The sequence below is a fragment of the Macrobrachium rosenbergii genome, chromosome 23, assembly GCF_040412425.1.
Source record: "Macrobrachium rosenbergii isolate ZJJX-2024 chromosome 23, ASM4041242v1, whole genome shotgun sequence".
NCBI lineage: Eukaryota > Metazoa > Arthropoda > Malacostraca > Decapoda > Palaemonidae > Macrobrachium > Macrobrachium rosenbergii.
In genome coordinates, this window is record NC_089763.1 from 49827156 (window position 1) to 49847969 (window position 20814).

Genomic DNA, 20814 nt, shown 5'->3' on the forward strand with positions numbered 1-20814 from the left:
AACGTCTGGTGGTCTTTAGGAAACCAATGAATAAACTGCGCCTACGATCTTCTCTATTTGTTTTTCCAGGTAACAGGCGTTAATTGCTTCTGGAAATGTTATTTCGGAAACTAAAAAGACTTTAACGATTGCCGACAATAGTCAACATATTAGTCGGTAGGCCTTTTTTTTTTTGGGAAGCTAACCACAATTGATAGATGGTGGTGAGTGTTCACTTCCATTTTAGGTGAACACTTCATATTTTGTGACTTTTTGTTTTTGGAGGAATGTAAAAACGTACATATTTCATTTGTTTAAGAACGTTCAGACTATATTGAGGGTAATGTTTGTAATATATTTTTACGTGCATTTATTAGCCGTGAATTTACGAAGACCTCCAACTTTTCTTTTTCTAAAGACTTGAAACACTGAGTGATTTAAGGTCATGTGATGACTAATCTCCTGTGGTGACGTGGCGGCAGATTGTTGTAATGGCGACACTTGGTTCAATTAAGTCTTTCGTTTTATCGTTGATTATCTCATAAAGAGTAAATGTCTGGAGATGCTGTATGTATACCAGTATTCGGTGGTCTCCACCTATAGAGGGTAAATACCTGGAGATGCTATATGTATATGTATACAAGTACTAAGTAGTTCGGTGCAGAGCCTTGCGATCATCTTGAAAGGCCTGGTAACCCCGTAAACTGAACAGAGGCTTAGTGCAATTGTAAATATTTTTTATCCTGAACGTTTAATGAGTAAGTGTTTAGTGAATGTTTAGCGAGTAAGTGTTTAGTGAATGTTTATGATTAAGTGTTTAGTGAATGTTTAGTGAGTGTTTAACGTTTAGTGTGTAAGTATTCAGTGAATGCTTAGTGAGTGTTTAGGGTCTAGTGAATGTTTTGTGAATGTTATTGTGTAGTGAATGTTTTGTGTTTAAGTATTCAGTGAATGTTTAGTGAGTGTTTAGGGTTTAGTGAATGTAGTGTGTGTGAGTGTTTAGGGTTAGTGAATGTTAGTGTTTAGTGTATGTTTAGTGTGTATTTAGTGAGTGTTTAGGGTTTAGTGAATGTTAGTGTTTAGTGAGTGTTTAGGGTTTAGTAAATGTTAGTGTGTAAGTGTTTAGGGTTTAGTAAATGTTAGTGTGTAAGTGTTTAGTGAGTGTTTAATGAATGATTAGTGAATGTTCAGTGAATGTTTAGTGTTTAATGAGTGCTTAGGGGTTTAATGAGCATTTAGAGTTTAGTGAGCATTTAGTATTTAACGAATGTTTAGGGTTTAGTGAGTGATTAGTGTATAGTGAGTGCTTAGTGAGTGATATTTATTGAATCCATGTCGCTGATTGACTGCAACAGTTTGGGGATAAGTTTACGATTATTATTATACGATTAATGACCAGAACGAGAAGGTTTCCTGCCCAGCTTATCAAGGTAAGGCTCAACCTCCATTATGTTTTTCCTTGAATGCCACGCGACCGATCATTGCGATGTCTGTGACTGAGCATGTGTTCATTATTGTATTTATCTTTTTAAATGCTTGTTTACAAACTTATCGGGTACAAATGCAACCTATGTCAGCCACATGGTCAGTAGGTCGGAGTATCTTCAGCCATTTGCAACGTTTGAGGGCTAGGCCTACTATTACCTTATTCTTACACCGTTGAACACTGATACGTTATAATTGTTCATTTATCGTTACCTAGCTACTAGCTCATCCCGTTGAATGCTCCGGCTTTGTTGCGGTTCATGCTACTAACACCAGAGTACCAAGGTCGCTTGCAAGCTTTTAAACAATGATTTGGAGATGAGTTGGTGAAGGGATCCTAGGCCTATGTTCCCCTGCGCCAGGTTTTCAGTGCAGCTGAAACTATATAGGTGCTTGAGGAAACTTATGGAGACGCATACACACACACACACACACACACACACACACACACACACACACACACATATATATATATATATATATATATATATATATATATATACATACCGTAATTATATGCATATGCATGTATGTCACGAGGTGGCTTCCAAGACAACACATAGTCATTGCCCATTTCGAACTGCAACGTCCTGGTGTAATGCTCATGCTTGTGTACGTACAAGTGACATTGTTTTATGTAACGAGTTTCTTATTCCCAAGTATTTTAATCAGGCTACCGATTCTTACTATACTATTATATGGCTGCCCTTTCTTTCTTGCGTTTCTAAATGAGTCCTGAAAGTTATAGAAAATTGGTATTAGATGCGGTAAAGGACTTTGCTCGCTGCTTTCAATGTACTGTGGCATTACACTACAGGCATTTCACTACATAACCTTTGTAACTCTATAAGGTGTGTATGAACGTACAAGTATAAACTTACTGATTTTTGTTCGGTGGACAATTACATAGACGGTTGAGATATAACTGACATTTTAATGGCCTCATGGTGTCTTAATTTGTAATGTTCCGAGCCATGAGCACGTCTTAGGAGGAAGGCCTAGGTTTAGGCGCATATCTCCTCATGTTTGCCAGGCGTGTGTTTGCAATTAGGCAAAGATTGCTGACCGTCACTACTTTCTTATTACCCTCCAATTACGGCTAATAGCAGGCTGGGTATTGACTTGCTCTATATACTATATATACGCCTGGCAAACAGGAGGAGTTATGCTTCTAGACCCAGCTCTTGCTCCTAAGACGCGCTTATAGCTCGGTACGTTATAAATTAACAGATCTTGAGACCATTAAAATGTCAGTTATATCGCAACCGTCTATGTAATTGTCCACTGAACAAAAATCAATAAATTTATAATTGTACGTTCATACACACCTCATAGAGTTACAAAAGTTACATAGTGAAGTGCCTGTAGAGCAATGCCACAATGCATTGAAAGCAGCAAGCAGAGTTCTTTATTGCAACTAATACCAACTTTCTATAACTTTCAAGACCCATTTATAAACGTAAAAAAAAGAAAGGGGCAGCCATATAATAGTATAGTAAGACTTCCAGCCTGATTATGTGTGTGTGTGTATGTATGTATATATATATATATATATATATATATATATATATATATATATATATATATATATATATATATATATGGATATATATATCAGTCCATTTCTGAAGTAAATAAGGTCAGGTATATGCCATTTTGGATCACTGTGTTTAATGGCAAAATAGTATCCTACATCATGTGCCTAAGTTTTATTTTGATAAAAGGTCGTGAATAATTCAATATAATCATATTTTTTTTATGAAATCCTCAACATGTGAAAATTTTCGAAGTTGGTAGGCCACCGTTTTCAAATAATGAGGGTTGTAGAGGTGTTTTGAGAACCAGCTGCATAGAGACATTCATATAAGACCTAAGTAAGGTTTTGTGATATCAAAATTAGTAAAAGAAAAAATGCTTGTATTACTGTTTGACTTCACATCTCAGATTTCATTAAAAATTGCCATTAATAATGGTTTTTATTTGTTTCTTTATTTGTTTCCCCCGTGGAGGGGTTGGGGCTAGTGCTGTCAGTGCACCTTATGCAATGCACTGTAGGCATTACTTAAGGTTCTTTGCAGCGTCCGTTCGGCCCCTAGCTGCAACCCTTTCATTCCTTTTACTGCACCTCCGTTCATATTCTCTTTCTTCCATCTTACTTTCCATAGAATTTCATTTCTCGCTATAATGTGGTTCGGATTCCACAATAAGCTGTAGGTCCCGTTGCTAAGTAACCAACTGGTTCTTAGCCACGTAAAATAATATGTTTAATCCTTCGGGCCAGCCCTAGGAGAGCTGTTAATCAGCTCAGTGGTTTGGTAAAACTAAGGTATACTTAACTTTTTCCATCCTCATCTAATAATTGTTTGTAATGCAACTGCCAGGTTTTGCTCTTGTTTCACTTTTCAAACCTGTTTACTGTCAATTTCCGTTTGAGCGTTGAATGACCGCATAGCTCGCAGCGCTTGTCCTTTGGCGCAAACTCTACACTCCAACTCTTTTATTTGTTCCGGTATCCATTCTGATTGTATTCGTTACATCTCTGCACGACAATCAGCAACGATTTTCTAACTGTGCCATCATTCCACATCTACTTTAGGCTACTTGCTGAGAGAGTTGAGCAACTTCATCTGGCTGGAGAGCAGAGCTCAGTGAACTCTGAAGCTCTCTCCGGAAAGCTTCTGGGAATGTGGCTGAAAAGATTTCAGTTTGAGAACTAAGAACGAATTTTTAAAAGTTTGATAACTATCATTCAGTATATTCTTTCTTAAGCACGATGAAGAGGAATCAGTTTAAACGTATATTCCTAATTATTTCAATACTATGGTGATATGGGCAACTTTGCCAGTTAAATTACTGAACGATTAGGGAAATGTCACAGAAATATATTACAATAAAATTACTCCATAAAATAAAAGTAATGAAGAAGAATCAAACGGAATAAAGTTCCAAAACAGAAATTAGTGCGGAACATAAAGGAATTCCGAGTTAATGGAAGAGAGAGAGAGAGAGAGTAATAAATCAGGTATCCCTTTGATCAAGACATAACGCACGATTCAGAAGTTTCCCAATATTTGGGGGGTAAGACCTCCACCCTAAGTCCTAAAATCTCTCTCTCTCTCTCTCTCTCTCTCTCTCTCTCTCTCTCTCTCTCTCTCTCTCTCTCTCTCTCTCTCTCAGAGATCTAGGTTTGCTGTTTTTCCAAAAATCCGCTTATTTAAACATCGTCTTAAGAGGTTGGTTTTCGAATGATATGAGGAAAAAATTCAAAATGAGATATTTCACTTCAGTTATTGACGTTACCTCCCCTCGTGTAGTGTGTATATGCAGTGTATATACGAACAAGCATTTCAAGCAAAGTCATTAAAATTACGCAATACTTTTGAAAACCTGTATTTCAAATATCAAGTAAAATACTAAGCGCTTCCTTCAAGCACAAGCAAATTTTTTACTACCCATCATCTGTTGCGGCTGCTTGACAGTTCGTCCTGAGCTGTGCGGAAGCAACTGTATAACCCAGAAATTAACTGCATGGCTTCGTTTACCATTTCCTTCACTCAAAGTAGCTGGGCCTTAAACCTTCCTGTGTGTGTGTGTGAGAGAGAGAGAGAGAGAGAGAGAGAGAGAGAGAGAGAGAGAGAGGCTAGGAGTGACTAATTAGAAATTCATGACTTTAAACATCTTTTCAGCTTGATACAGAAGTTAAAGTAGAACTTCAGTTGTTTATCTCCAGTTTTCTGTAGCCATTTATATTAAGTACAACATTTCTTCATATAACATTTAAACTTGTAATAATATTTTTTATTCTCTTAGTCTAGAATAATTAATTTTAATTTATCCACAGGCTCCCCTTAATGAAGACAGAATCACGCTAGAAAGTTATCAAAGTTATTTAGTCAATTCATCTCTTCCGTGAATTTCAGTGTTAAAAATGGCTCACAAATGACGCACGAAAGCTTTAGCTTAATCATTTTACAAAGTAATTTTGATCAATTTCGACTAACTGACAGATTGGTTCTTTTGCTCGTCTGTAACCATGATAAACCGTCTCACTCTCTCCATCCCTCTATTTTTTTATCAAATGGTAAAGCTTACTATCACTTCTTTCTTCTTGTATTAGATCAAGTTGGCCTTATGCCCCCAGGGACTCTAGCTTCTGGAACATCTCAGATTATGCAGGTTCTATTTCAGAAATTCAATCTCGAACTGTGATGAAAACTATAAAACCAAAGCTCGTGAAGAATTCGCAATAGCTTTCGAGCCATAAAGTCTTTGAACGTGCCGACGCAATATCCCCAGACTGTTTGAGAATTATAACCGAAACCTCGAACTTGCGGTTTTACAGTATTTCACAAGAAGTATCAGTGCAGGTAGAATCTCAGAACTCCTGTCTCGCACTGTGCAAAATACAACAAAACCACGAGTTCGAACACTTTCGAGCCATAACATCTTTGAATGAGGGACATAATCTCTCCAAACTGTTTGTGAATTATACTAGAATCCTCGAACTTGCGGTTTTACAGCATTTCATAGGAAGCATCATGTAAAATTTCCGGCAATAATCGCTGCAATAATTCACAAATAAATCACGCAGCATCAAAGCTCAATCAGGATTTAGCGGCATGCAGTAATTACACCATAATCCTTTGGGTATTCACTATAAAACATTACATTTGTTGGCGTTAGATCTAATGTTATTCGACTATTTGCGCCAGTTTTTCACTTTAACTTATAGTTAATCCATAACTTCCAGTGTGTCTGGCTCTCTCGTTTTCATAAATATGACACGTGTATATGCCATAAACGTGTGCGTTTATATAGTTTATGGCCTGGGGTATTTTTGTGCTTATAGCTATAAAAATATTTCAAAGATCTCTCTTTAAATTATGCATGATTTAGTTCCAAATAGACAGTTAATCATCATACGCGTCATCATTGCAAGAGCAAGTAATTGTCCTCTGTAATAATGTACAAAACGATGTTCGAAACGATTCAAAGTAAGGTGATGATGCAAAACAAAATAATTGTAATGATGTTTACTCTCGCTCTCAATTGAAAAGGGCGAGAAGCTAAAATAGCAGTCTGTTGTAATATTGTAGCAAGGCACAATTTCATATGATTTCAGTTCATATTATGTCTGTGATCACAAACTACATAATTTCATTCCATTAACTAAACTACGAAGTGCGGAATTTCTCAAAAACTTTTTGGTTATATGCATTCACACGCAGACAGCAAAGACCTTAACCTAAGCCACGAGGTCAAGCCTTTCCAGGGTGTGATAACTTCTGTTAAAGATAAACGTTGAAAGGACGCTCTATCATCTGTTCACTCTGACTTATTTCAATACATCAGGTTATTAAGGCTAGTCTTAATTTCCAAAAGTGCAGACGCGGCCAAGGAGTCTGAAGGTTTTCGATTGTGTCCTGGTAACCTATGGTCAAGAAATCAGAAGTACTGTTAACCAGTAGATTGCCAGGGCACGATATAAAACATTCGGACTCGTTGACCAGGTATATGGAAGGATGAAAGATCATACATTATCTTATGAGATTCCTATAGCAAATGCATCAGCGTTCTTTATCATAAACTTTTCCAGTAAAGGTCAAAGGATTAGAAAGCCTAATGTCATTTTCTAGCCCAGCCGGAAAGAAAACCCAATAAAGGAAAATGGAAGGAAGAAGGATGGGTCCTAACCAAGAAGGAGGAGCAGAATTCCAAAGCTTGGCAGTAAAGAGAAAGAAAGTTAGAAAGCCGTTCAATTCGAAGATTTCCACAAAGTAGATGTGAGAAGAGATCGCCTGGCAGGTGTTACAAGTCAGCCTGAAAAGAAAAATAATTTTCCCTTACGGCTGAACGAATTTCCAGTATCCTCAATTCCACCTTTTAATTGTGAATGAATGTTTTATGTAAACAGTGACCACACTATAATCTATTTCATGCATTTACAAAGTACACTCATCAGTAACATGGCAAATTCCTTTGATAAATTATTGCAGCACTTTTGTTCTAGCAATTCTGACAACATTAGAGCAATGCCAAATACCAGTAACACGAGAAAGAATGTTCTTGGTAGATATTTACTCTTTGAGGTCGTTCTGAATGAATCATAATATATAAAGTTAAGTATATCTTAGTTTAACCATACCACTGAGCTGATTAACAGCTCTCCTAGGGCTGGCCCGAAGGATTAGATTTATTTTTACGTAGCTAAGAACCAATTGGTTACCTAGCAACGGAACCTACAGCTTATTGTGGAATCCGAACCACATTATAGCGAGAAATGAATTTCTATCACCAGAAACATATTCCTCTTGTTCTTCACTGGCCGGTCGGAGATTCGAACTCGCGACCAACAGAGTGGTAGCTGTCATAATATATAAATTAGTATCATCATAATTTCTGAATATCCCATGAAGAAAAGTTAGAGTGGCTGATAAGCATCAGATAATCACTGATTAATATAGCCACTTTGTTTAAAACTGATTATGAATCATCCAAGGAAAACTAGAGCGTTCTGATCACTTTTGTGGTCTTGGTCAAGGGAAAATTAAATCTTAAGAGTGGATAAAAATTAAAGTGACAGATTTTGAGGCATTTCAAACGGAAAAATTGTATTGCATTTTTCCATGTAGTAAGTGGAAACTTTGCAACAAAATTTTAAGATATAAAGAATTGAAGTTGCTTTCAAAGAGGCATGAAATATACAAGAAACCCCATCAAATAAGAAAGGTAAGTATACTTTGATGTTTTAGATCATTTGCCTAATGCCAATCATAATTGTTGATACTGCTAGCAACAATAATCATCAACATTGCCTCCAACGCCGTACTACGCAAAGGGTCCCCTAAGAAACCCACCACTCATGTCTTTTCTGTGCTTTCACTTCCACAAATTTCCACTCATTTTCAGCCTCAGCCTCATAATTATCCCAACAAATGTGGGTCTACTAAGTTTCTGATGTCAACATGACCCCAGCTGACACTGCACGTACTAATCTTCCTTGGCTACTGAAATAATCCCTGAAATTAACTCTCACATGACTGTGCTTTAATGCGGTAGAGGATTAAGATTAATGTATAAAACGTGATCCTTTTGCAAATATGGTATACGTGCAAAGCAAAGGATTTCATTTTTTAAAGGTAATAGCCCACACCAACTCTATTTTTTTTTTTTTTACGAATATGCAGTAAATGTAAGTTTTGTGCATAGGTTTTTTTGTTCAATTACTGTTGGCACATTTGTCATACCTAAGCAACCATCTATTTTCGAAAGACGCCATCAGTAATGCAGAGACAGGGACTGTTTGTCTTTTCTTGGAGCGAGTCTATTTAGTTTATTTCTGAACTTTGAAACATAAATAAGCGTTCACTGTGTTACTATAAGAGTTATGATGAGTTTTAAGAGAGTTTCTCGTGGTTCAACTATTTTTTTTTTTTTAGGAAAAAAGGTGGTGGAATTCTTATTCGGAATCCTTGGGATACTATAAGAAGCATGCAAGATCCTAAAGATTGTGCTCATAATCATATTCTTTTAAGTTCACGATTGTATGGCAAAGACAGTTTCAGTCAGATTATAACTTTTTGGGCGTTGACTTCCTATTGCTATATTTACTTTGATTTTCATCCTGTGTATCAGCAATATTATGAAAAAATAAAATACACTGTTTTCAATTTTACGAGACAAGAAAATACAATTGACTTTCGACTTGGATCATGGCTGTGCTAATTCTAGGAAGCTAACCCATGAGTTTGGTCACTTGTTGACATTATTGATTGTCTTCCTTTTGATCCAACGTATCTTGACAAAGCATCTCTCAAGGACAATGCTACTGTCACACTAACAGTAATTACCTCCGAATTAAAAGAGATACGATCAGACATTCAAGGAAACATTGCTCATAAGACACAGAAGGTCTAGTCATTTACACAAAGTCAAGAAAACATTTTCCATAAGACACAGAAGATCAAGTCATTCACATAAACTATAGACAATAACCAATAAACAAAAGGGGCCCGACTAACGGACCGACTTTAGACCGTTCGGAGGGTCCCAAAAGCTGGCAGGATGATAAAATATGGCCCTGAATCCAGGTTTCCAGTATTCGGTTTTCAGACACCTTTCCTGAAAAAAAGCGCCATGAACTATGGGTTAAACCATTCGAATTTTAGAATATGAAACATTTTTAGTAGTTAAAAGGCAGATTACATTGTGACTAAAGTGGCCTTTGAGATTTTCAGTCATTAGGTTTTAATCTTTTTTCAACGGTTATCTGACAGAGCATGGATACGTAGGATGTTTCATATTAAAATTGCCCAACTTCTCTCTCTCTCTCTCTCTCTCTCTCTCTCTCTCTCTCTCTCTCTCTCTCTCTCTCTCTCTCTCTCTCTCTCTTCCCCCTTTTCTACCTCACAGCTTAGTGGCAGTTCGTCTGTCTCAACTGGACGAGAAGGGACGTGTGGCTGCTTTCCGTAAAATCCAGTAAGCCTCTGCTGGTCTAAGCAAAGAATTATGTACACAGTTGTTATTCGGCTGTTGTGGGCCGAAATTATGGGAAAAAGAGGATAGACAAGAGAAGAGATTCAAGAAGTAAATATTCATTGCCTCTTCAAAATGCATAGCATCTAAAACGGCCTGGCCTCGACCCGGTAATTCTCATTCCGCCGCATTTAACAATTCATAATATATTCATAAGACTCTCTCTTTAGGCCTTAAAAGGCTTTAAGGAGAAATACGCCCCTGCGTATTGTTTGAACTGGAACTCAAGTAAAGTAATTTTGCTCGTCGAGAGCACATACAGATCGCTGAAACCACGAAACTATTTCCATTTTTCTTTCCTCACTCAGTAACCCAACGTAAAGCTGAAATGCTGCTCCCAAAAGCTGCAGACGTTGGCAGCTTCTGGGAAGTTATCCAAAGTTATCCATTTATTTATATATTTATTTAAATGTCCACATATATGTAGCTTATGATAATGTTATGATGACTTACGAAACGTGAAGCAGTCATGCTACATTCCATTCAGAACTTGCTCAGTGTCAATTAAAAGAGTTGTTATATGAGTTTTGCATATTCCATTTTGATGAGATTCATAATTTTCAAATTATACTCTTTCAAACTCATTAAATTAAAAAAACTGATACCTCATTCCTGACCATGAGAACTTGTGCTTATATCTGTATCTAGATATGAGAATCTCTTCACCCCTTTAAGTAAATCATTATTGAAAGCATGATCACAAAACTGTGTATGCAGCAACGTATCTACATTCACTGATTAATTACTTTGCGTTGCGTCACTTCCATTTCAGTATTTATACATGGTCGAAGGAGCTGCTGCATATCATTCCGATCCCTTAAAGTTGGAAGCTGGAAAGCGTCGCCTTCAATACCCGAATGTCTGCTGATAGTGATTTCAATTTGCTAAGATACGCTCTGTAGAGGCAGATGGACTGCTTGCAAGGGAGGATTGAACTGGGGTCGTCGATCGATGCCTGATGTCTAGGAATTCGGGAAATACTTTTGATTTGTTTATTCATTTTATACGTTTATCTTTGGTTACTGTTTAATATGTTAGGAAATATGCATTCAGCCCAGCTTAAATTCTAGGAAGCTAACCCATTTCGAAGTAGCCTTTGGGAAAATAAGTAAAAAATGCGCCGAAGTTTCTTCGGGGGAATAGAGTTTCCTGTACAGCCGCTACAACGTACAATCAAGGCCACCGAAAATAGACCTATTTTTATGGGGTCTCGGTATAATGCTGTAAAGCCGCAGACCTTGAAACTTTAACTACTGTGTTGATATCTACTCTTTTATGGGTGAGTTTCTGCAGACAATTTTTTAGATGAAAGATCATCTGATGGTCATACTAAGGAATCATGAAATTTCAGATTGATACTAATAAGCATGACGAATTAGCGGATACTGACTTATCTATTTCATCAAACTTTACTTTTAAATGCATGGAAAGTAGTCTTTAGTTAAATCATAAATTGCATCATACGACGATTCATGCATCTTTCAACAGGCATTGCTTGAAACTAAATGCTGAATCCTTACTTCTGGGAAAAAAAAAACCAGAAGAGTCTCTCTGATGACTGAGCCTCCATTCTTAATCATTTTAAGTTTTCTGTATAAGAAAACTATTGTGCCGGCTTTGTCTGTCCGTCGGCACTTTATCCTGTCCGCACTTTTCTGTCCGCCCTTAGATCTTAAAGACTACTGAGGCTAGAGGGTTGTAAATTGGTATGTTGATCATCCACCCTCCAATCATCAAATATACCAAACTGCAGCCCTCTAACCTCAGTAGTTTTTATATTATTTAGTGTTAAAGTTAGACATAATCGTGCTTCTAGCAACGGTATAGGATAGGCCACCACCGGGCCGTAGTTAAAGTTTCATGGGCTGCGGCTCATACAGCATTATACCGAGACCCCCTAAAGTTAGATCTGGTTTCGGTGGCCTTGATTGTACGTTGTAGCGGCTGTATAGGAAACTATTGCCCCGAAGAAACTTCGGCGCATTTTTTTACTTGTTTTCCCAAAGGCTACTTCGAAATTCTTTCTTTCCACGCCCTTGTTTGATATCTTCTTCATCCCCACAGCTGTCCCTGGGATTCTGTTACCTTAATTCATTTCCTCTACCCATTTCTGTCGAAAGTGTCTGGCTAAGCTAAACCCAAGTCCTTCTTTACTTTAATGACGACATCTGATCCTTTACCTCCCTCTTGACCTTCTACCCTAAATGTGTTCCACCCAAGCCCTCTTCACTCCTTCCTTGTCACTCATCATTATAACATGCCCATACCATCTCATTCTCGACTCTCTTATCATCACGGGCAAAGAAGTGATGAAATCACAAAAGGGGCAGTAAAGCCCAGCCACAAGAGACGGATATGGAGGGCAGGGGACACAAAGGAAGGGGTAGGGCTTAGGGCTTTATTCCGCAACCTAATAAATTATGGTGAAAGCGAAAAGTAGAAGTAGGAGTCTTTTCTCAATCAGTATAGAAAGCGAGTGCCATTATACTGTCATACGCACAACGCTAACCATGCCCGAAGAGATAGACAGTGGCACTTCTTCAAGCAATACAATTTGAAGACATGCAGCAAATGTATCCACTCAGAAGCGCGCGATCATATAAACGCAACGCTTCTTCATAGGTAACTTTTTTTGTTTTTTGTTTTGGTTTTTTCTTCTTTTTTCTTCTTTGTCGTCGAGAATAATATAGTGACCTCATTCCGAATGTTGCTGTTCCTGTTGCGGAGACTAAAGTAACGTTCAACAAAAGTCTGGTCCGGGTCAGTGTTGGGTTGTACTGGAATCAGGCGCTCTTGCATAATTTTAGCGCTAGTTCGTTCAGACCGAAGTCTATTCAATACGTGTACCATAATGGCACTCGCTTTCTATATTGACTGAGAAAAGACTTCTACTCTTCGCTTTCATCAAAATTTATCAGGTTGCGGAGTAAAACCCTACGCCCCACCCCTTCCTTTATATCCCCTGACCTCCATATCTGTCTCTTGTGACTGGCCTTTACTGCCCATTTTGTGATTTCATCAATTTTTGTCCGTGATTTCAGTCCTTTTTTGCAATGGCAACGCCTTAGATCGATAAAAATGTGGTAACAAAGGAATAGGGGTTGTTTGGATTTTAGAAATGGTTTTCTTAGACCGAATTGGCTTCTCCGTAATTAGGGTCAGCTCAGCTCATTTGTTGCATAATTATACAATTTATTTGTATGTATGCACGTATGTGTGTATATGTATGTATATATAGATAAACATATACATAGATAAATAGGTATACATGTATGTGAAAACATTCCAACTATTGAGGCTTGTTGTTTAGGGTATAGGTCAACGATAGCGAAAACCAAAAAACGCTTGGGTAAATTCAACGCGTGTGATCATTTTCAGTTAAGATAACTGACAGTAAGTCAGCCAGCTTCTCTTAACACCACTTGTTATTCACACACATTAAGAAAACGGCGTCTCTTCGAATGTTGTCAGCAGTCCGTACCTGAGCATCAGGAAATTTGAATTTTGGTGGTTAATTTGAATGGAATACTGTAACTTTAAAATTTCATTATTTCAAAAAACAAACCCCGAAAGGCACCCCTCCAGAATACGAGCTTTCAGAAAAACTAAGTATCACGGCTGTATCTTTTACCGTTATTGCTCCACAGAGATGTTAGGTCCTTCACCCGCCCACCCGCTACCACATCCCCTGAACGCCAAAAATCGATATATGGATCTCCGGAACGGCTGAACGGATTTCGATGAAATTTGGCACGATTTGAGACCTTAGTGGGAACCTCTAAAGCCAAAGTTTCATCCCGATCGGCTGAATATTTCCAGAGTTATAAAGGACCAAAGTCGAGGTTTTGTGTACTCCTGGTGGCTGGGCTTTTTACTATATATATATATATATATATATATATATATATATATATATATATATATATATATATATATATATATATATATATACTGTATATATATACATATATATATATATATATATATATATATATATATATATATATATATATATATATATATATATATATATATATATATATATATATATATATATATATATAAACAGGCCTAAACCGTATAATTAAAATATTCCCTCGCATCAGGACCGAACACAGAACTCTGAAGAAAGGCAAAGGCGCTACAAACTGACCCACAAAAGTCACAAAAGAAGGTGGGATCCAAGTATTTGATAGTACCTAGAGATTCACCTTGCAGGCTGCACACCTTTGCATAACAGATGTTTTTAATGAAATCCCAATATAACAGTGACTCAGCTGACAGCGGCTAAGTATTTTATGACCTATGAGACCTGTTGGTTTCCCTTTGTTTAAGTGTGCATATATATCCAGTAAGTATGCATGTATGTATATATATATATATATATATATATATATATATATATATATATATATATATATATATATATATATATATATATATGTATGTATGTATATCGCAGAATGAAACGTTTGTCCGTGAACAAAAGCAAAACGAAAAAATTAAATGACAATATTTTAAACAAATGCCCAAAACGGGGATTTTCAATGTTTATTCAAAGGAGGCAGTTAATCACTGGAGTCACTGAGATAACACAGCAGCCACAAATAGCAGCCTGGATTAAACTCAGGTATCAGTTTCACAGCAGAAATGAAAGGGCTCAGTACGTTTAATTATAATAATATTCATTTGTACTCGGTTGCAGAATCATATACCAGTGTAGGAAGTTTTATGTAATAATTTATATCCAATTATACGGTACACACACACACACACACATATATATATATATATATATATATATATATATATATATATATATATATATATATATATATATACATATGTGTGTACTGTATAATTGGATATAAATTATTACATAAAACTTCCTACACTATATATATATATATATATATATATATATATATATATATATATATATATATATATATATATATATATATATATATATACGTGTGTATACGTATGTATAGAATATTTCATTATATATATCTTTATGACAAAATATCCACGCTGATTAAAAGTTATTTCATCAAAGTGATGAAAAGACATATGCCACAGCCTTATGCTACAAGTTATTCGTGAGCCCTGAAAGAAATTACGAGTTACGTTCAGGAAAATCTGTTCATCATGTGCTGTATTTTAAACTTCCATGAAAGACAAGTAAAAGACGGGAGTAGGGAATCAAAATAATAGTGGCAAAATTAGCGATTTCAGGGATATAAATAGAACGCAATCGGTCATGTTCCAAGAAGCAAGACACTTCTAAGACTTCAGAGTCCTTGGCAAATGGTAACATCGTTCCTGTTCGGACAGTTAATGATCCTTCGGACCTTCGAGTTTTCGACTGTAACATCGTTGTGGGCGGTAGACATTTAACAGGAGTTTGCTAAGTAATTTTTTCCTCGTGAGTGGTGTATTCGGTTCCTCCTTATTTTATTGTAGCGTAATTGGTTCTGTTGTGAAGTTTTTACGGAAAATCACGCGACTAGACTGCAGTTGACGCTTGAGGTTTCCATCGATTGTTGTCACTTCGTTTGTCAAGTTATAATAAACATCGGGCTTCTGCAAGGTAACACTGGAATTTGACTGTTGTTGCTAATACTGTACATTTTGTTCCGGGGGTTTTCGAATCCCGGTGCGTGTTTAATCCCGTACAAATCTTTGGTAGTCATTGTAACTATTTGCTATTATCAGACGTGAGTAAATGCCCAAATTTTACCAGATTTAGAGTAAGTTACGAACGGCTCTAAAGCTTTCTCTTTTCCAGGATGTTTTTGGTACGAGTTTGACTGAGTTCCTGTTCTAACGGTAAAGCTTCACGTTGCTCTTTAGCAACAGGTATGTAAAAGTTTTTTTCTCCAAGTTTAGTTTTGTCATTTTGGTAGAACTATATAGTAGCTCCGCGCTGGCGTCTGCCTTCTAACTTTTTCTGCAGTTTTTTGGTTGCTAATTATGAATTTACCTTTAATTTTTGGCGCTCGAGTGTAATTAACCTGTAATTAACCCCTGAAGTCCATCCAACAAGGTGTTTCCATACGCGATCTTCACAAGACAGAGCACGGCTACGTCTGTGTCGAACAGTTCACATCCCGTCCGGCAAGTGGCATAACTTGTTAACGTATGGGTACAACCCCTCCCCCCACCCCCGGGCCAGTACTAAACACGGCGAAGGGACATTCCATTTTGGTCGACAACAAACAGATGCACAGCCAGTATCAGAACCCCTAAAAGTTAAGAAAAAACCAGTTGAAAAGGTAAAAACAGGCGCGGAGCTAATATAGAATTACCGTCATTTTTTGTCAATTTATTCTGTCATAAATTTGCTTTTTTAAATTCCTGTAGTATTTTTTGTCAAATTTACTGTTCACCTTATCGTCCACCCCTTTAGGGGAGGCGCCCCTGGAGGGGTGGGGGAGCCCCCATGTTCTGCATAGTAGGTCGTATGACCTACTATGCAGGTTCTTGGGTGGTTGTGAACCAACTAATCAAACTTTCTTTCAGGTTTTAAGTACAGGCTTAATTTATTGCTTATTTTTTAAGCTCCGTTAAATATTAGGTGTTTAAATGTGCTTAGCTACCTCCCACTCGGTTAAGTTTGCATTAGTTCCCTAAGGTTTGAGGAAATTAAGAATGTTTATGCCATCAAACTGCAATGTTCAGCATTAAAACTAAATTTATATGTACAGGTCTGGCGTCTTGGCATGTTTTACTTTGGAATTTTAGCTTCCTGAAAACTGATTTTTGTGGTTAGGTTGTCAGATAAGTTTTGGCCAATATTCATAAAGGTTTTGCCCGAATTTAGACTTACAAGCGCAAAAGTTTGCGTTAGACTTAATAGAATTTTCATAGGATTCGAACTTGGTATTTCCTTTCTCGCAACCGAAAATTTCTGGTTATAGGCGTTATAGGAACCCTCCTTTATGTACTGGTCATTTACGATAATAGGGCTTGCTTACCCAATTGCTAATCTCTTTAAAATCGTCAAAACCATGAGAAATTTTCCACTCATTGTCCAGAGTAATGTTAAGATTTCTGCTGTTAGCAGATGGAATTAGTTTTATGCAGTTTGTCAGTAACTCAGAGCTAGGAACTTTCAGCTCCTGTTAAGACAGCACGAAAGCCGTTTTTTGTTTAGTTGAAAGTATGGAAATTTTAAGTCTTGGGTATGTTTTGCACAGAATAATTGGAATATGTTTACTTTGAGTGGGGTGTAGTATAGTTTCAGGTATGTTGGTTAGTTTTGTTACTATTAGGTTACTCGTACCATAAGCAGTGTATTTTGATGCTATCCGCTTCCATAGTTTTTCTCTTTGAATACAGGCAATGAGTTTGTTACTCCATAAACGTAGACAATGGGTGCGTTGCCCAAATGAACGTAGGCAATGGGTGCGTTGCCCAAATGAACGTAGGCAATGGGTGCGTTGCCCAAATGAACGTAGGGCAATGGGTGCGTTGCCCAAATGAACGTAGGCAATGGGTGCGTTGCCCAAATGAGCGTAGGCAATGGGTGCGTTGCCCAAATGAACGTAGGCAATGGGTGCGTTGCCCAAATGAACGTAGGCAATGGGTGCGTTGCCCAAATGAACGTAGGCAATGGGTGCGTTGCCCAAATGAACGTAGGCAATGGGTGCGTTGCCCAAATGAACGTAGGCAATGGGTGCGTTGCCCAAATGAACGTAGGCAATGGGTGCGTTGCCCAAATGAACGTAGGCAATGGGTGCGTTGCCCAAATGAACGTAGGCAATGGGTGCGTTGCCCAAATGAACGTAGGCAATGAGTTTTACCCTTGAACACAGTTTGTTACTCTATGTACACGAGCAATGAGTTTGCTACTCTGTACACGAGCAATGAGTTTGCTACTCTGTACACGAGCAATGAGTTTGCTACTCTATGTACACGAGCAATGAGTTTGCTACTCTATGTACACGCACGAGCAATGAGTTTGCTACTCTATGTACACGCACGAGCAATGAGTTTGCTACTCTATGTACAGAGCACAATGAGTTTTACCCTTGAACACAGTTTGTTACTCTATGAATACAATGAGTTTGTCTCTTGAGTTTAGCAATGAGTTACCCATGAATAATGAGTTTGCTACAATGGTTTTGTGCAATGAGTTTGCTACTCTATGAATACTGAGCAATGAGTTTTTCTGATGCCATCCATGAACGAGCAATGAGTTTGCTACTTTATTTCCATGAACTGAGTTTGTCAAATGCGAGCAATGAGTTTGCTACTCTGTACACAGTGAGCAAAGTTTTGGTACTATCGGCACAATGAGCAATGAGTTTGCCTCTATGACATGCACGAGCAATGAGTTTACTATCCTTGAATAAGGGTGAGTTTGCTACTTGTGGGAGCAATGAGTTTGCTACTCATGTCACCTAAGCAATTTAATTTATGTGTACACGCTTTTGAGCAATGAGTTTGCTACTCTATGTCAACAGCAATGAGTTCTTACTATTTTTTTTTTTTTTTTTGAGCAATGACTTTCTGTCAACAGCAGTTTGCTACTCTATGTACACGCACGAGCAATGAGTTTGCTACTCTATTTTTTTGAGCAATGAGTTTGTAACAAGCAATATGTTTACTCATAAACACAGGCAATAAGCATTTACAATGAGTTTGTTACTCTTGAATACTTTTTTTTGAACACTGGCAATGGTTTTGTGATGTTACCCACGAATACTGGCAATAGTTTTTGTGATGCCATCCATGAACTGAAATTTATTTATTTCCATGAACTCTGTCAAATGCGTGTTAGGCTATCGTTGTACACAGTGAGTAAATGGTACTATCAGCACAATGATATGCCTTGTGACATTCATACTATCCTTGAGTAAGGGCAGTTTTTGGGGCTGGTCTGTTAACATGTCACCTAAGATTTAATTTCTTGGTTAACAGCATTCTTACTGTATTTTTTTTGGGGTTTCTGTCAACAGCATTCTTACTGTATTTTTTTGGGGGGGTTGTCTGTCAACAGCATTCTTACTGTATTTTTGGGGGTTGTCTGTCAACAGCATTCTTGCTGTATTTTTTTGGGGGTTCTGTCAACAGCATTCTTACTGTATTTTTGGGGTTGTCTGTCAACAGCATTCTTACTGTATATTTGGGGTTGTCTGTCAACAGCATTCTTACTGTATATTTGGGGGTTGTCTGTCAACAGCATTCTTACTGTATATTTGGGGGGGTTGTCTGTCAACAGCATTCTTACTGTTTATTTGGGGGGGTTGTCTGTCAACAGCATTCTTACTGTATATTTGGGGGGGTTGTCTGTCAACAGCATTCTTACTGTATTTTTGGGGGGATTGTCTGTCAACAGCATTCTTACTGTATTTTTTGGAGGTTGTCTGAATTATTGTACGAATACTTTTATATATTAAAAATTATTAGTTTACGCCTAATAAGACAGCAGTTGGGGTATTAACATCTAAAACTAGCCATTGAGGAACCTGATGCTCGTTTTTAATAATTATAACAGGACGTTGCATAGTCACCGAAGCCGAAAGGAAAACAATGCTTTCAACGAACGAGAGAAGAGAGTGAGGTGAAGGACGGCCGTGGCAGTTCTGACTGCAGCCGGCGTTTCAGTAGAAGGCAGACTTTAGCTTACACAAAAAGTGTCTGTACGACTGGGAGTGTCGTGACTGGCGAGGCCTATGTGTACTTCCTATGACTTGGTGAGGTGGGGTCTCTGCCCCCGTTTTTGAAGGGTCCGACAACTACGTGCAGCACTTCTACCCGCCCACCCCTTCCACTGCAATGCTTCTGTGTGGATGAGCAGACCACTCTGTAGTAATGGCCATTGACTGTGCTTAGCTTTTTGGAGACATCAGTGGAGGACTTCATTCACTTCGTCGTCAAATGGAACAGTACACCTGTTTAAGACTTACATCCCTTCATGGAATACCTTTCGTCGCTTATGTGAAGTCGCGGACTGATAACACTTGATATCCTTCAGTGGACTAAAGGACAACAGTCATTAATTACTACGTGAACCCAAGATCCTATGAAGAACATAGTATCACGCATTTGTATATAAAGCTGTCCAGGAAACGAACTCGGTGTATATTTAGTAACATTTCTCATTAATAAATTACTATTTACGTTTTAGTGTTTCCATCAATCCCTACCTAATGAACTGTGCCAAAACTATTTAATGTAAATACATTAATTCAAGAGTCCTTGTATCTAGTAACAAGTTCCGAACTTCTGTTGGCCCTAATGATCTATTTTTGATTAGTTACCGAACGTTTATTTTTTTTGAGATCGATAATTTGGACTCTGAGATCATTACATAAATGACATCCTCAGCCATCTCGTAGAACAGGCTGTTAAGAATAGGAAGTATTGTTGAGCAGTTCTTTGGGGAGGGAATAGTCTCATTTGATTTTTTAGAGTAAAATGGCTAATTTGACAGAAGTGCAAGTTGAAACTTAAATGACGCTGAATGGAAAGTTAAATCAGGTGATCTAAAGAAGAGATTTACTTCATTAGTGAATTTTTAGATTTGCTACACAGACTAATAGAAAACAAGAGATCAAGGCTGCTATAATGAGAGAAACGAACCTTGCTGGTGATAGGAAAATAGTGAAAAGTTGGAATCTTTCTCGAGCGAGGAGTTTATCACTGACAGGGATTGTCTAGATGCAAACGAAGCATTTCTGGAACTCAAATTTAATTAGAGTTTACAAAGACTGTTTACAAAGACTGGAGTATAGAGCGAGCCAGAAGCAAAGAGGAGAATGAGGCAAGGGAAAGAGAAAAAGAAAGAACACGAACTTGTGGCCT

The 20814-nt window shown here is 37.6% G+C and overlaps 1 long non-coding RNA gene across 1 annotated transcript; it reads left to right on the top strand.

The window, feature by feature from the left end:
• Positions 1–15360: 15360 nt before the first annotated feature.
• LOC136851605 (uncharacterized) lies at positions 15361–20132 on the top strand. Its single transcript, XR_010856927.1, has 3 exons — positions 15361–15592; positions 15791–15861; positions 19505–20132. It is a non-coding gene; the product is annotated as an uncharacterized lncRNA (long non-coding RNA).
• The last annotated feature ends 682 nt before the right edge of the window (positions 20133–20814 follow it).